Below are 18,199 nucleotides of genomic sequence, written 5' to 3' on the forward strand. Positions count from 1 at the left end.
TTAGTTGAGTTGTAATCTCTTCAAACATGTGTTGCTTATTGTAAGTTCAATCACTGTGGCAGTGATTGTGAGAGAAAGTGAGATGGGGTTCATATACTTAGGGGGAGACCTAAGTAATAAGCCATTGATAGGAATATGTAGAAAGGCTGTGAACAGGGGATGTTCAATTAAGACCCTTTTGTACTTGATTCTCTATAATAGTGAATTATTTTTCTCGGTCTGAAACCTTCCAGATGTAGGTGATGTTGCACCGAAATGAGTTACCAATTCTCTGTGTTCTTCTTTATTGTTTTGTTGGTTTAATACTGTGTGGAATTTGTGATTTATCTGCTGTACGTTGTGGACGATGTAAGGCCCTAAGTTCAATTTGGAACAATTTTATGGAAGTTCGAATAAAATTGAAGTTTTAGTTAATGTTTGATAGCTGGCAGATTAGAACTGTCAACTTGTGCGAATTTTTGGAGGGTCTTAACGACTTCATTTGGGAAAACTTCCTTCATGAGAGTTGTATCCCTTTAAGTCTAGAAAATTCTCGAAGTGGAATCCGGTCATTCCGACCTCTGTAGCTCGAGATATCATCGGTTTAGTGACGATGGTCCTGGCTGTACAGTACCAGCGGATTTAATTGATGTGTTTCCTTTCAATTCCGAGTGTGATCGTGATATTACTAAAAAGGACTGAGGTTTTTGATTAGTTTCAGTTCTGAGTAAGTTCTTAAGTGATGGGGTCAAGGGTTTTGACTTGGGTTGGGCTTGAAAGAAAACAAACCCTAGCCCAAGAGAGGGGACGCAGGCTATGAAGGGTCTTGGGAGGGAAAGGGTTTCTTTTCACACTATTCTGAAGAAAGAAACCTTGAACACTTCTGAAACACGTAAAACAGAGGAGAAAGAGTGAGAGAAACTTTCCCCTTGCACCCTAGCCGTCACCGTCCCAAGCCCTACCACCGTCGACGTGTTCGCGCAAGAGAGAGGAGGAGTTTGCGAGCGAGAGGGAGAGAGGAAGGGTTACGCGTGGGAGAAGAGGAGAGAAACCAGAACCTTGCTCTTCAATTTCATCTTTTCTTCAAGCCTAAGGACAAAGGTAAGGGCTGGTTCTAGGAATGGGTAGGTTCTTTAGGGAATATGCCATGAATTGCCATGAGAAACAACTTGAGTTTTGGACTGTTTTTGCATGATTTCCTGTACATGCTTGCTTGCTGGAATTTTTCTCTTGAAAAGCCATGAATATGATCCTCAAACGTTGTTTATGATCTGAATCTATGATTTTATGCGAGTTGCCATGGTATTTGTTAAGTTTTGTGCTATTTTACACTTGTTATAACATGATCCTTGCTAAATGTTTGGTTCTGAAATTTTGAGTAGATATTTGGGTTGTTGGGGCTGTACCAAGATTGCCATGATCAAAGGGGAAGGAAGGAAAATTATTTTTGAAAACCATAGAGCCATGGGAGTTTCGCTGCCAGTTTCCTGTACTGGACAGCGGACTTCAGAGCCCCTTTTTACCTGTTTATGGTCATCAAATGAAAAAGTGATTAAAATGAAAGTTGTAGATTTTCGAAATATCTTTCCAGACATATAGAAATCATAATTTTTGGTTTAGTAATGTGATCTGGGGGTCGTGTTTAGTAACTGTCACACCTGCTGTCTTCCTGTTCCGGACAGTTAGCTTTAAGGCCTAATATCACCTAATTCTGGGACTCAAATGAACAAGTGTGTAACTAGAGAGTTGTAGATATTTAAAATAGCTTTCTAGAAAGGTATCATACGTGATTTTTGGTTGAAAGATGCATTCTGTGGCTCTATTTTTGTGAAAGTTGTTTCTGCTGTCAATATGTTGAAGTTGCGATGATATATTATGCATGAGTGAATGTTCTTGCGTTCCTTTACGTGGATTATATTTATTTTCTGAGTTAATGGTTCAAGGGTCGCTCACCTAGCCGTAATTCCCTTGTAACCCGTGAATGTTGTGTTGTGAAGGTTGTTGTATAAAGAGTATGATAAGACTCTAGGATTGATTTTAGAGACTTAACAAAGAGAAAAGTGTAATAAACTCGCTTGCAAGTAAATGTGAATAATTGGACATAGGTCTGGTGAGGACTATGGACCATGAGAGCGATGGTACCTTGCACGCGAGGGTGTTTTGTGGGTTGTACGGTGAGTCCCCACGTGATTGGCTGACTGCGGTCGCCTTGTGATTCTGTGGACGGACGGTGAGTCTGGCGGACGGTGAGTCCCCCCACATGATTGAGGGTTGTACGGTGAGTCCCCTCCGAGATTTGTTCATCTGCGGATGATCGTGATTATGGCTATGGAAGTTTTGGTGGGTTGTGTGAAGTGAGATTCCGTTAGTAACTGACTCTTTCCCATAAAAGACATATAATGTACTTATATTATATATGTTGTTGTTGATTTTGTCATTATCATTCTTTTGTTGGACCTGACCCTGCTTGTTTGCTATGTGTTTGTTTGGGGGGGGTAGATGGTCGTGAAGATAATGGCGATGACACATTCTTGGGAGTTGATGCTACGTGACGTGCCAATACCGGAGGACGACTACACTTTAGAGGAAGAGGAAGAGGCTAAGGAATAGGGTTTGGGTTGAGAGTCTTTTGTTTTCTGTTGGGGTTGAGAGTTTCCGAAGTGTTGGTATCGAACAATTTTATTGCTTAAATTCGAATGAACAAGTTTTGATGTAATCTTTATTTTCATTCAGGCCTTTGTTTCGTACTCTTTACAGTTGGTTATTTAAAAAGTTTTACGAAGTTGGTTACTTCCGCGTGTTTTTTGGAAAGGTTATGTTTCAAGAGTTTTTGTAAAATGAAAGGTTTGTCATTAATTGAAGATTAATAAGTGAATCGACGAAAACTCTTTACGAAAATTGGTTAATTAGTTACTGTGTAACACTCGAGAAATCGGGGCGTTACATTGTGGTATCAGAGCTCCGGTTGAGAAACCAGAGCACTAAGGGTTTTGGGCTTACGAGTTTCCGAACTCGTTGATGTTTTGTTTTTTTTTGATAAAGATGTTTTTGGAGCTTCATGGTGAGATTGGGTAGACTTGTTTGCTAAGATGTTTGCTTGGCTGTGAGATTGTCTGTAGTTAGTATCATTGCCGTGATACTTGAGACTAAGTGTTTGATTATATTAAGATGTTTGAACTCTGAGATCGATTGATGGAATGTCAATCGAAGGAAGAGTGGGCTTTGGAATCCCTTTTGCGCCCCAAGGTGTACGCCTGTGTGCGTTTGTGTGCACCAGTGCTGTTGGTGAAGCAGGAGGATGGAAGGTCCAGACTATGTGTGGACTACCGACAATTCAACAAAGTGATCGTGAAGAATCGTTATCCGATGCCTCGGATAGACGACTTAATGGATCAACTTAGAGGAGCGGTGATCTTCTCGAAGATAGATCTTAAGTCAGGATACCATCAGATCCGAGTCAAGGAATCGGACATCCAGAAGACCGCATTCAGGACCCGATAAGGGCATTATGAATATCTTGTGATGCCGTTTGGGGTTACTAATGCACCCGCAGTGTTTATGGACTACATGAACAGAGTGTTCAGGCCATTCCTGGACAAGTTCGTGGTGGTGTTTATTGATGATATTTTGATTTACTCGAAGAGTAAAGAAGAACACGAAGAGCATTTGCGTCAAGTGCTAGGAGTATTGCGGGAGAAAGAGCTATATGCTAATGGCTCGAAGTGTGAATTCTGGATGGAAGAGGTGAAGTTCCTAGGTCATGTCATATCAAGTCAGGGTGTGGCTGTTGACCCCAGCAAGATTGAATCGATCATGTCATGGGAACAACCTAAGACAGCAAGCGACATCAGAAGTTTTGTTGGACTTGCTGGCTACTATAGACGCTTCGTGAAGGATTATGCAAAGTTGACTTCACCGTTGACTCAGTTGACAAAGAAGAACCAACCTTTTGCATGGACGGAGAAATGTGAAGAGAGTTTCCAGGAAATGAAGAAGCGACTGACTACTGCACCGATACTAGCTTTACCCAAGGAAGGAGAACCATATGACGTTTATTGTGACGCTTCACACAATGGGTTGGGTTGTGTAATGATGCAGGAGAAGAAAGTGATTGCTTATGCCTCGCGACAGCTGAAGATTCATGAGAAGAATTATCCTACGCATGATTTGGAGTTGGCTGCTATAGTATACGCTCTCAAGATTTGGAGACATTACCTGTATGGCAGTACGTTCACGATCTACAGTGATCACAAGAGTCTGAAGTATTTGTTTGATCAGAAGGATCTGAACATGAGGCAACGAAGGTGGATGGAATTTCTTCAGGATTACGAGTTTGACCTACAGTATCATCCGGGGAAAACTAATGTGGTAGCAGACGCTCTTAGTCGAAAGGTTATACATGTATCCTCGTTGATGGTCAAGGAGTTAGAATTATTGGAGGCGTTCCGAGATCTGAGTTTGGATGTGAAGATAGCTCCCGGGAAACTTAGTTTCGGGATGGTGACGGTGTCGAGTGGGCTCTTGGATGAGATCAAATCGAAGCAAGAGACTGATGAAGGATTACTTGAGTGGCGCAAACTAGTTACTCAAGGGAAGGCACCGGAGTTCGCTATCGGAAACGATAACATACTGCGTTGCAAGGGACGGGTTTGTGTACCCAATGACGCAGCTATGCGAAGATTAATCTTGGATGAAGGTCACAAGAGCAGGTTGAGCATTCACCCGGGGATGAACAAGATGTATCAAGACCTGAAAGTTCATTTCTGGTGGCCTGGAATGAAGAAACAAGTAGCTGAGTATGTGTCGACATGCTTGACTTGTCAGAAGGCTAAGGTGGAACATCAGAAGCCAGCAGGAAAACTACAGTCGTTGGATGTTCCGGAGTGGAAATGGGATAGCATCTCTATGGACTTCGTGACGGCGTTACCCCTAACACGAAGAAGATTTGATGCAATTTGGGTAGTGGTTGATCGACTGACAAAGACCGCTCACTTCGTGCCGATCAATCTGAACTACAAGGTGGAGAGACTAGCAGAAATCTACATCGCGGAGATTGTTCGTCTGCATGGTGTACCGTCTAGCATTGTGTCGGACAGAGACCCGAGGTTTACCTCACGTTTCTGGGGGGCTTTGCAACAAGCTTTGGGAACCAAGCTGAGATTGAGTTCCGCTTATCACCCACAGACGGATGGGCAAACTGAAAGGACTATTCAATCCTTGGAGGATTTGCTAAGAGCTTGTGTGCTAGATAATAAAGGAAGCTGGGATGAGTTGTTGCCGCTGATTGAGTTCACCTACAACAACAGCTTTCATGCGAGCATCGGGATGGCACCTTATGAAGCTTTGTATGGTCGGAGGTGTCGGACGCCTTTGTGCTGGCATCAAGATGGGGAGAACTTAGTGATTGGACCCGAGCTGGTTCAGCAAACCACCAAAGAAGTAAAGCGAATTCAAGAAAAGATGAGGATCTCGCAGAGTCGTCAGAAGAGTTACGCTGACAATCGAAGGAAAGAGCTGGAATTCCAAGCTGGAGATCATGTCTTCTTACGGGTTACCCCGATGACAGGTGTCGGAAGGGCGATCAAGTCTAAGAAGCTTACTCCAAAATTCATTGGACCGTACCAGATAACAGAACGAGTTGGGTCAGTGGCGTATAGGATTGCGTTGCCGCCTTTTCTATCCAACATCCATGACGTTCTTCATGTGTCGCAGTTGCGGAAGTACATGGCAGATGATTCGCATGTGATTACGCCAGACGATATACAGCTGAAGGATGATCTAACGATGGTGATGCCACCCATCAAGATCGTCGATCGAAGTGTAAAGCGCTTAAGAAACAACGAGGTACCTTTAGTGAAGGTCGTGTGGAACCAAGAGACTGGCGACGCGACCTGGGAGTTAGAAGATAAGATGCGGGAGTCACACCCCGATTTATTTGTAAACCCTTAAGTTTCGAGGGCGAAACTATTTTAAGGGGGGTGGTATTGTAAGGCCCTAAGTTCAATTTGGAACAATTTTATGGAAGTTCGAATAAAATTGAAGTTTTAGTTAATGTTTGATAGCTGGCAGATTAGAACTGTCAACTTGTGCGAATTTTTAGAGGGTCTTAACGACTTCATTTGGGAAAACTTCCTTCATGAGAGTTGTAGCCCTTTAAGTCTAGAAAATTCTCGAAGTGGAATCAGGTCATTCCGACCTCTGTAGCTCGAGATATCATCGGTTTAGTGACGATGGTCCTGGCTGTACAGTACCAGCGGATTTAATTGATGTGTTTCCTTTCAATTCCGAGTGTGATCGTGATATTACTAAAAAGGACTGAGGTTTTTGATTAGTTTCAGTTCTGAGTAAGTTCTTAAGTGATGGGGTCAAGGGTTTTGACTTGGGTTGGGCTTGAAAGAAAACAAACCCTAGCCCAAGAGAGGGGACGCAGGCTATGAAGGGTCTTGGGAGGGAAAGGGTTTCTTTTCACACTATTCTGAAGAAAGAAATCTTGAACACTTCTGAAACACGTAAAACAGAGGAGAAAGAGTGAGAGAAACTTTCCCCTTGCACCCTAGCCGTCACCGTCCCAAGCCCTACCACCGTCGACGTGTTCGCGCAAGAGAGAGGAGGAGTTTGCGAGCGAGAGGGAGAGAGGAAGGGTTACGCGTGGGAGAAGAGGAGAGAAACCAGAACCTTGCTCTTCAATTTCATCTTTTCTTCAAGCCTAAGGACAAAGGTAAGGGCTGGTTCTAGGAATGGGTAGGTTCTTTAGGGAATATGCCATGAATTGCCATGAGAAACAACTTGAGTTTTGGACTGTTTTTGCATGATTTCCTGTACATGCTTGCTTGCTGGAATTTTTCTCTTGAAAAGCCATGAATATGATCCTCAAACGTTGTTTATGATCTGAATCTATGATTTTATGCGAGTTGCCATGGTATTTGTTAAGTTTTGTGCTATTTTACACTTGTTATAACATGATCCTTGCTAAATGTTTGGTTCTGAAATTTTGAGTAGATATTTGGGTTGTTGGGGCTGTACCAAGATTGTCATGATCAAAGGGGAAGGAAGGAAAATTATTTTTGAAAACCATAGAGCCATGGGAGTTTCGCTGCCAGTTTCCTGTACTGGACAGCGGACTTCAGAGCCCCTTTTTACCTGTTTATGGTCATCAAATGAAAAAGTGATTTAAATGAAAGTTGTAGATTTTCGAAATATCTTTCCAGACATATAAAAATCATAATTTTTGGTTTAGTAATGTGATCTGGGGGTCGTGTTTAGTAACTGTCACACCTGCTGTCTTCCTGTTCCGGACAGTTAGCTTTAAGGCCTAATATCACCTAATTCTGGGACTCAAATGAACAAGTGTGTAACTAGAGAGTTGTAGATATTTAAAATAGCTTTCTAGAAAGGTATCATACGTGATTTTTGGTTGAAAGATGCATTCTGTGGCTCTATTTTTGTGAAAGTTGTTTCTGCTGTCAATATGTTGAAGTTGCGATGATATATTATGCATGAGTGAATGTTCTTGCGTTCCTTTACGTGGATTATATTTATTTTCTGAGTTAATGGTTCAAGGGTCGCTCACCTAGCCGTAATTCCCTTGTAACCCGTGAATGTTGTGTTGTGAAGGTTGTTGTATAAAGAGTATGATAAGACTCTAGGATTGATTTTAGAGACTTAACAAAGAGAAAAGTGTAATAAACTCGCTTGCAAGTAAATGTGAATAATTGGACATAGGTCTGGTGAGGACTATGGACCATGAGAACGGTGGTACCTTGCACGCGAGGGTGTTTTGTGGGTTGTACGGTGAGTCCCCACGTGATTGGGCTGACTGCGGTCGCCTTGTGATTCTGTGGACGGACGGTGAGTCTGGCGGACGGTGAGTCCCCCCACATGATTGAGGGTTGTACGGTGAGTCCCCTCCGAGATTTGTTCATCTGCGGATGATCGTGATTATGGCCATGGAAGTTTTGGTGGGTTGTGTGAAGTGAGATTCCGTTAGTAACTGACTCTTTCCCATAAAAGACATATAATGTACTTATATTATATATGTTGTTGTTGATTTTGTCATTATCATTCTTTTGTTGGACCTGACCCTGCTTGTTTGCTATGTGTTTGTTTGGGGGGGTAGATGGTCGTGAAGATAATGGCGATGACACATTCTTGGGAGTTGATGCTACGTGACGTGTCAATACCGGAGGACGACTACACTTTAGAGGAAGAGGAAGAGGCTAAGGAATAGGGTTTGGGTTGAGAGTCTTTTGTTTTCTGTTGGGGTTGAGAGTTTCCGAAGTGTTGGTATCGAACAATTTTATTGCTTAAATTCGAATGAACAAGTTTTGATGTAATCTTTATTTTCATTCAGGCCTTTGTTTCGTACTCTTTACAGTTGGTTATTTAAAAAGTTTTACGAAGTTGGTTACTTCCGCGTGTTTTTTGGAAAGGTTATGTTTCAAGAGTTTTTGTAAAATGAAAGGTTTGTCATTAATTGAAGATTAATAAGTGAATCGACGAAAACTCTTTACGAAAATTGGTTAATTAGTTACTGTGTAACACTCGAGAAATCGGGGCGTTACAGACGATGTCCTAGACATTTGGTATAATATATGTCCTGCAGTTGCCAGCATTTCATTTCTAATTAAATAGTTAGTTTGTAAGAGAATAAAATTGTTATAAAATAAACTATTATAACTGAGATGGTAAAGTAACAATTTCACCCTGTACAAATGTAATTTACCTCTGATCAAATAGGAGAGTTTCCATTTCAATTCATGTCACTTAGTTTTAATTCCATATGGTATCAGTTGGTTCACATTTTCTTTTCGCGCTTTGAAAAGTATTCTCTTCTGCTTCTTCTTAAAGCTTCTTCAAGATCTTCCTCTGGAAGATCCTGCAAAACGTTTTATCCTTCATCATTCGAATCGTCCTGGACTTGTTCTTGTCTCTCAGCTTCTCACTGACGATAGTTACAATTCTTGGAATCGGGCTCTCACAATTTCTCTTAGTGTAAAGAACAAGCTTGGCTTCATCATTGACATTTTCCTCAATCCCGCATATGGTGATCCAAATCATCAAGCTTGGATCCGCAATGACGATGTGGGTATGTCATGGCATCTGAGTTATGTGTCCAATGACATTGTATCTAGCATCATATATTGTCAATCTGTGAGGGAAATTTGGTAAGATCTCCATGATCGGTTCCATCAACCAAATGACACTCAAATTTTTCAGCTAAAGAAGGAATTGGTGACACTCAACCACAGATTTCTTTCCATCAGTTAATTCTATATGAGACTCAAATCAATTTGGGATGAGATTTATGACTATCTCCCTCCACAAAATTGCACTTGTGGTGGAAACCAGGCTCTTCTTGATTATTTGCATCATGAACATGTGATGCAACTTCTCACGAGATTGAATGATTCTTATAAGCACTTTAAGAGTCATATTTCACTCGTGATTCTATTTCCCCCAATTATTAGGGTGATCTCTATATTATTGCAAAAGGAGAAACATAGGGAAATTATTACTCCATCTTCTTACTCTTAAATAACATTCGTTGCTCAAGCATTGAACAAGGCAAAACATGTAAAGAAAAATCGCAATGAGTCTATTTGCAGCCGGTGCATTCGACTTGGGTACAATGTAAATCGTTGCTTCAAAAAAACACAATTATCCACCTCGTCTTAATTCCAAACCGAAATCTCAATTGGTTCATCATGTGGCTTCTAATGAATCATCTTGAAATCTAGTGGATCCCCCAATTTATTCGAGCCCATACCAGCAATTATAAGCCTTGTTGACTTCTCAAGTTTCCAATGCATTTTTTTCTGCTTCAGACGATCAACTTATTACTACTGAATAGTACTGATGTTACATGTCTCGTTCTATGTTCCTCAAAATCTTTTCTTGTTGACTATTCTTTTTGGATTGTTGATTCTGAAGGTATGAAAAACGATAGAAAGGGGGGTTTGAATAGCGTTTTCAGAATAAAAACTTCCCACTAAAATTTTATCAAATCTTTCAAAACACAAGTAAGGTGCTTAAGATAAGAGATGAGAAAAGCACACCAGGATTTTATCCTGGTTCACTTGATGAATCACTCAAGCTAGTCCAGTCCACCCGTGAAGGTGATTTCTTCCTTCTTAGAATGAAGGCAATTCACTAATCAGATATTTGTTACAACTGCACTTGAAACCTACAAGTGACTAACAATACACTGACTTAGCTCACACTAAGATTCACTCTCTTAGTCTTCTCTAGGATCCGATCAACCTTGATCTCCTAAAGGTAAACTAAACAACTGTTTAAATGATATTGTTTACAAACAAATTGCTTCTTAAAAGGTTGTAGTAAACACAATGAATTCGATGAAGAAAGATTGCTTAGAAGATTTGAATATAGCTTGCGCGTCTTGGTTTCTTCCAACCGCATCTTTCAGTCTTCAGCCTCTATATATATTCCAAGGATTAGAGTTTAAACATTGCATGGGAATGCTACCGTTGGAGGGCAGATCTGGGATTTCCAGCTTCTGCTGTGGCTGAGAATGTTAGGTTAGGTCGTCAGGATAGTACACTTGCTTTTGTACTTTGGATAGTGACGTGACCTTTAACCTTGTTGACTTCTGATCAGAGGAATGCTTTGTGTTGAAACTTGTGAAGCTTGTTGATCAGAGTCAGAGGGAAGCATGGATCCTCTGACCGTTGTACTTTCTGATTCTGAACTCAGAGGAGAAGTACTTGGTCTTTAGAGCCGTTTTGCTTCTGGACTTCAGAGTCTCCACTTTTCAGCTTCTAGATCTTCAGAGTCTTCTACACCATCAGAACTTCTGAGCCTTCAGAGTGTCTGGGTTATCAGAACGTCTGGATCTTCAGAACTTCAAGTGAGCTGAGTCCATATCAGAGCTTGATTAACTTCAGATCTTCTGAAGCTTTTCTACTGTTCAGATTGAACATAGAGATTACGAAAGCGTTGCTAGGGTCACTCTTTAAGCAAAATGCTTCTGATTTGTGTGAGATTATATTAAGGTCAGAGCCTGTTAAGAGCACACTCAGAAAACACGGTAGAGTACCATAATTGTTCATACTAAAATGTTAACTTATAATCATCAAAACATAGAGTTGTACTACACGATCAAAACTTAATCTTACAGATTCAAGTTCTAGTTTTCATGTATGCTATGATATGATTATCCATGTTTCATACTTACTCACTTGTGAAATCCTTTTCAATGTCATTTCCAGATTCAACTAAATTGAATGTTCTTTTTGTTGGCACTGTTATTTTAGCGAAATCCCCCACACTTTGTATTGTTTTCTATGTGTCATCTTTCAAAGTCAATCTTCTTTATGCTAGTTCCCTTCTTCATGACACTAATCTTTTTGTTATTTTATTTCCTCAATCATTTAAGAAAGCAATTTTATGATGATGGGTAGGCGTAATTTCCATAATGGTCTCTATTTCTTGAAAGGGCTTTCAAATTCTACTTGTTGTAATCTTGTTTCTGCTTTGTATGTAAATAAATTTCTTTTTAATGCTTGCACTACCTCTCTTCGGCATGCTGGGCTTGTGTAAAATACTCAATTTGTAGAGCTTTGCACTTAATTGTAAATTTTTATTTCTTAGTTCTGTTGAACCTTTTTGCCCCTTGGCTAAGCAAAAAAAAACTATCTGTTGTTTCCTCTCATCATTTTGGTTTTCATTCTTTTGATTTAATTAATTGTGATGTATGGAGGAGACCCTTTCATGTCCCTTCAGGCCACAAACATTTCTTAAACATTGTTAATGATCATTCGAGGTTCACATGGACATATTTGATCAAAACTAAAGTTGATGTACTGTAGTTATGACATTTTCTACTAAGGTACAAGCACAATTTGGGAAGGTTATAAAGGTCTTCATAACAGATAATTCTAAGGAAATCAATTTGGTAGATTTTCTTACCAAACTTAGTGTTTTAGATCAATTCTCATGTGTTGAGAGACCTTAGCAGAACTCTGTCGTTAAGATACACCATCAACATCTCTCGAATGTGGCCGGACCCTATATTTTCAGCCCAAGGTCCCTCTTTGCTTTTTGGGGAGATTACATGTCCACTGCCACTCGTTTAATAAACCTCACTCTTACACCAAACTTGCAAAATCAAGCGCTTTACACCATGTTATACAACAAAGAGCCAATGTATGATCATTTAAAAGTTTTTGGTTGTCTTTGTTTTCCTTCCACTTTGCCTTTATACCAGACACAAATTATCCATTTGAGTTATTCCTTGTATCTTTGTGGGCTATAAACAAGGATATAAGGGCTACAAATTGTACAAGAGCTTGCAGAACATTTTTTACTTCTAGGGATTATATTACCTTCCATGAAACTATGTTTCCTTTTCACCATAAAAATTTAGAAACTATTATTCTTGATCCTTTTTCTTATACTCCATTACCACTTTATACTATCACTCTACCTTCTTATGAAACTCTACTTCCTAACCCAAATCTAGAAACACTATTTGTTCCCCACTTTAGTTAAATCTAGTGCCCATGAGATTTACTAGAATTAGAAGACCACCTAGGAACCTGGTTGATACATGCGCCATACAAGGATCTCCTTATCCCGTCACAGTTTTTTCTCATTCAATAGGTTGACACCCGAGTATAAGGCTTTTGCAGTACAGTTGGGAAGTACTTATAAACCTACATTTTACAGTATAGAGTAGTAGAATTCTATGAAGGAAGAATTATCAACTATGGAGTTAAACAATACCTGAGATGTTGCCTAACGAGAAATATAAGATTGGATATGAGTCGGTTTACAAATAGAAACTTAAAGTTGATGGCATTATAGATAAGTATACAGTTAGGTTGAATGAGATTGAATATCTTAATACCTTCTCTCTAGTTGCAAATTAAGATCACAACCGTGAGGTTGTTACTTGCAAGATGCTATGTCTAATTGGGAAATTTTCCAATTAGATGTCAACAATGATTTTCTTGATCGATCAATGTTAGGATTTTCTTAGGAGGTTTGCATGATGGTTCCACATGGGTATACAGTCCAAGGGGTGAATTTGACTTTCAAGCTTAATAGGTCAACTTATGTTATGAAGAAAGCTTAACACCAATGGTTTGCTAAATTCTCCACAGTATTGTTAATCCATGGTTTTAAGCAATCTTTACATGATTGTTCATTGTTTACTAAAGGCAAGGGTATTAGCTTTATTGCTTTGCTTGAATATGCCAATGACAAAATTGTGACTTTGATGTCAAGGACATTGAGTATGTTAACCCTTTCGAAATCAGTTTTTAAGCTCAAGGATCTAGGAAAATTAAAAAAACTTATAGGTTTAGAAATAGCACATTCAGCCTAAGGTATTTCTTTGTTACAAATAGCTTCTACGATGACTTTCTTGTCAAATACAGGTTTCATGGATTGCAAGCCTACCACCTTACATATGGATCTTGATTTGAAGTTATCTTCTATTTTGAAGTTTTATTAGAAGATGATTATGAGTATCTGATGGAAAAGTTACTATGCCTCACAATTTTCAAGCCTGATATTACGTATATTGTAAAAAAATTCAACCAATTTGTGTAAAGCCTACTATTTCTCATCTAGGTGCCTTGCATCATCTTTTTCAATATCGTAAGTCTACTTTAGGCCGATGTTTACTATTTTCCATATCCTCAACACCTTCAATGTCGGCTTATTGCGATTTCGATTACGGTAATTATATAGATACTAGGAATAAGCACATTGACATTGATTTTCATTTCGTGAAAGAATTGGTTCAATTTGGCACACTAAAATTGATCAATGTTTGTTCCAGGTAGCAACTGATTATTTTGTTGACTAAATTCCTTCATGTTTCCTTATTTCAACCACTCTTGTTGATGATGAGTATAATTAACATCTACAATCCATCTTGAGGGAGAGTTTGGGATAATATAGAAGGAAATTCATTAGGAGAGAAGGTTATTTCCACAAGAAGACAAAGTACTGGAACTTATTATCCTTTAGAAAAAGGCTCTAAAAGATAAAAGTTTTCTTTGGTACAAATAATAAAGAAGAAAGTAGTTCATGTGCCACTATTCAAATATTAACGAATAGAGCAATGTAGAGACAAGAGCTTTTCAACCCTTTCATACAAGTCTACATCAATTTATGAGGATTACCAAAAATGCCCAAGCCAACTGGTTCATATCAATGAGAAGGAGTTTTTCAATAAGAAGATTTGTGCGAGTAGCAAAATTTTATGGGTATTTAAACCAACCTTTGAAGAATGAATAAACACACACGAGACTAAGATTCTTTTATTCATTTTTTTGTTTTTTTTTTTTGAAAGCATATTCATTTTTTTGTTGTGTACATATTTTAAAAAGTCTTAAGCTCATTCTTTTATTTTGTTGTTGCTGAAAGTTTTCAAGTGCTTATCTTACACATTATGATTAAGGAAACTTCGTAAAATTGTTCAGTGCTAAGTTTCAAAAAGAATTCTCATTTTTTGAGTAGTAAGCTTGAGTTGGTTCAAAACTTGTAGAAGTTCGTAGCTACACCACTTTTGATAAAGCCTTGGAGAAGCTATTAAAAAAATCACTCAAGCTTTGAAATGTAGCTCAAGGACCACTTAGACGACTTACAATGGGCTTGTTGAAAAAAACATTAAATAGTTGAAGTGTTGCAATTGAGTGTTGAAGGGGGTGTTGAAAGTGAGGTGGATTGTTGGAGGTTAAAAAAATTAAACCCGTTGAATGAGGAGGGAGTGAGACCACTTAAAACACTTAGCAAAATCTTATTGGTTGTTGTGATTTTCATATTTTTATCTCATCCTAACTATTTGGGGCCAATTATTTCATAATAAATTTATTTTATTTCATTTTTTTCACCAAAATTTATCTTCTTTTTTTTTTGTCTATAAATAGAGACTTGGTTAATTTGATTTGGACACAGAAAAAAAAAACGAATTTTTTTCCCTCTAGTTTTTCTATTTAGCTTCCAATAAACTCTTGTTTGTATCTCTGAAAAATAACCATTTTAACACCCAAAATTCTACTAATTACCCTTTCAACTACCCAAATCCCACAACTATAGAATTCAAAATGAATCTTCCAACCAACGAGGTTCCCAAAATATACCAAATTATGGATTTCCTCTAAATTTTATCATGTCGTCATCTAATCCAAATTGCAGTTCATATTATGGTTCAATGATGTCTTATTCATCTCAAGCACCCCCTTATTATTCTTTTACTCCAACGGAAAATGAAAATGTTTTGAATGTTGGACTTGATGAATTTCCTGAATTTTCTACACAAATGGCTCTTGGTGGCATGAGCGGTCGTCATGAAGAGACTCCAAATGCAAGGGATTCAACTCCTACTCGCCGGAAAAGCCCCAATTGGACCACTTATCAAAATTTGGTTCTAATTAGTGGGTGGATTAAATATGGAACAGACAGTGTTGTTGGGAGAAACCAAAAAAGTGAGGCATATTGGGGTAAAATTGTTGATTACTGTAATGAGCATTGCTCATTTGATCCTCCTCGTGATGGAGTTGTGTGCAGAAATCATTACAACTACATGAACAAAATACTTAATAAATGGATTGACGCTTATGATAACGCTAAGCTTATGCAACAAAGCGGGTGGTCGGATAATGATGTATTGGCAAAAGCGCATGGATTATATTCAAGTCATAAGAGTGGACATTTCAATTTAATGTCAGAATGGCTCGCTGTCCGTGATCAACCATGTTATGGTAGTCAAGTAGGAGAAAATATTGGCTTTGGAAGTAGTGGATCTAAGAGAGCCCACGGGAATGATGCAAGTGATTCCAACTCTGTATTATCTAGTGCTCGCCTAATGGGGAGGGATGCAGCTAAGAAAAAGGGTAAAAAGAAAAGCAAGGGCGCAGCCTTGGAATCGGTCAATGAAGAGTGGAATGAATTTAAAAAATATAAGGAGAAAGAGTTGGAACGATTGGACAAAATAGCCATGAGGCAAGAGGAGGCTAACCAATTGTTGAAAGAAAGTACTAGGGCTAAGAAGATGAAGATGTTTATGAAGCTAAGTTCAAAGGAGCATCTCGATGATCGGAGAAAAGAGTTGTTGAAAAAGTCTGACTGCGAGCTGTTTGGAAATTAAATGTTGTCAAGTCATTGTTTGTATTTCGACACTTTGTGCCTTATCTACTATTTAACTACATTGCATTATTTGTTTGGAGTTCATCCATTTCAACCAACTCAATTTCTTATTTAAATGGGGGGGTTAATTTTTCTATTGTTGTACCAATACTAAAAATCTCATATTACTAACAAAATATCAATGGATCCTTCAGAATTTCCTTTTGATATCGAAGCATACAAAAAGCAGTATGAAATCGAAGAGAGGTATATCGTCAACCGGTTCAGGGAGTAACGAAACCAAATAGAGGAAGGATATACACCTCGTGTCAAGAGAAAATATCCCAATTGAGATCATGCAGTGGCAAACCAAAGACTGATTGACAACTACTTTGCAGATCAACCTACATATGACGATGCAATGTTTCATCGGCGATTCCGGATGCGGAGACATGTGTTCCTTCGAATCATTGGGAACCTCTAGCAGTGACAAATACTTCACCCAAAGAGTTGACGCAGCCAAAAAAGAAGGTATATCTCCATTAGCAAAATGTACCACGACCATGCGAATGTTAGCATATGGTGTGGCGGCTGATGTGGTCGATAAATACATCAAAATAGGAGGTACTACAGCATTGGAGTGCTTGCGTAGATTATGTAAAGGAATCATGCAATTGTATGAGCCAGTGTATCACAGAGCCCCAACTCAAGATAACCTGTAAAGAATACTGCATGTGAAATGCGGGGGTTCCCGAGGATGATTGGGGGTATTGATTGCATGCATTGGAAATGAAAAAATTGTCCTACAGCATGGGAAGGTCAATTCACTCGGGAAGATAAGGGAACCACCACTGTTATTCTTGAAGCAGTTGCAACTTATGATTTATAGATTTCGCATGTTTTTTTGGATGTCCGGGTACATTGAATGATATAATTGTTCTAGACTGTTCACCCGTGTTCGATGATGTTGAACAGGGAAATACTCCAAGAGTGAACTTCTTTGTGAATCAACGTTCGTATAATATGACATACTATATCTTGTTGACTGTATCTACCCTTCTCATCCGACTTTCGTCAAATCAATTAGACTTCCTCAAAGTGAACTAGATGAGTTATTTGCAAAATATCAGGAGGGATGTCGGAAGGACATCGAACGTGCATTTGGGGTGTTTCATGCTCGATTTAAAATCATTCGCGAACCATCCCGTTTGTGGGACATAGCCGATTTGGCTCTCATCATGAGGTCATGTTTCATATTGCATAATATGATTGTTGAGGATGAACGAGATACATATGCTCAACATTGGACATATTATGATCAATCTATGGCAAGTGAGTCTAGTACACCAGCGCCATTTTCGACTGAGGTGCTACCTGCATTTTCGAATCATGTGCGTGCTAGATTAGTGATACGTGATTCAAATGTACATCACGAATTGCAAGCAGATCTAGTCAAACACATATGGGCAAAGTTCGGAATGTTTCGTGATTAAATAGTTTGCTTAGTGTATTGTATTGCATTTTAAATTTTTTGTAATTTTACTTGTTTTAACAATGACTATCCCTATATCTCGTCTTTATTACTTGCAAGAAAAACTTTAATTAAGAATATAAAATTAAAAAAATAAATTTCAAATAAATCATTAAATTAGAACAAAAATATTTAACTCTTAATTATTTTAATTTAATTTTAATCGATAATTGTTATTAATATATAATCACAAAAACAAAAACATAAAAGAAAATATGAATATGAAATAAAAGTGGTGGGGTAGCGTGTTGAATTTTATTAAACAAAATCATTATAGTGAGTAAAAGTTGAATGAATGTTGAATTATTAGATGGAAGAAAGAGAAGATGATGTGGAGTGTAAAAAATGAAAAATAAGAGTGTTGAGAAAGAGAATCATTGTACAATCTTATTGGTAAGGTTGTAGTGACAGAGTCAATACTTATATCTTTGCAAAGATAATGGAAGATCTCTTAAGGTGTAATGGTATTGGATGTAGCTCAGAATTAGGGTGAATAAGTATAAAATGCAATACAATACAGTATATGCAGTAGTTTGGGTTAATTCCTTTTTGCTCTTGTTCTTGTTGTTCTATAAGCTTTGGGCACTTACA

At 38.5% G+C, this 18,199-nt stretch overlaps 2 long non-coding RNA genes and 1 pseudogene across 2 annotated transcripts; all 3 read left to right on the forward strand.

The window, feature by feature from the left end:
• Window positions 1-578: 578 nt before the first annotated feature.
• On the forward strand, window positions 579-2,695 carry LOC130731881 (uncharacterized). Its single transcript, XR_009016871.1, has 2 exons — window positions 579-1,080; window positions 2,479-2,695. It is a non-coding gene; the product is annotated as an uncharacterized LOC130731881 (long non-coding RNA).
• A 3,773-nt stretch (window positions 2,696-6,468) lies between these two features.
• Window positions 6,469-8,312, forward strand: LOC130731882 (uncharacterized). Its single transcript, XR_009016872.1, has 2 exons — window positions 6,469-6,697; window positions 8,096-8,312. It is a non-coding gene; the product is annotated as an uncharacterized LOC130731882 (long non-coding RNA).
• A 4,689-nt stretch (window positions 8,313-13,001) lies between these two features.
• On the forward strand, window positions 13,002-17,570 carry LOC130737392 (uncharacterized; annotated as a pseudogene).
• Window positions 17,571-18,199: the final 629 nt, after the last annotated feature.

Source organism: Lotus japonicus, chromosome 1 (assembly GCF_012489685.1).
Source record: "Lotus japonicus ecotype B-129 chromosome 1, LjGifu_v1.2".
NCBI lineage: Eukaryota > Viridiplantae > Streptophyta > Magnoliopsida > Fabales > Fabaceae > Lotus > Lotus japonicus.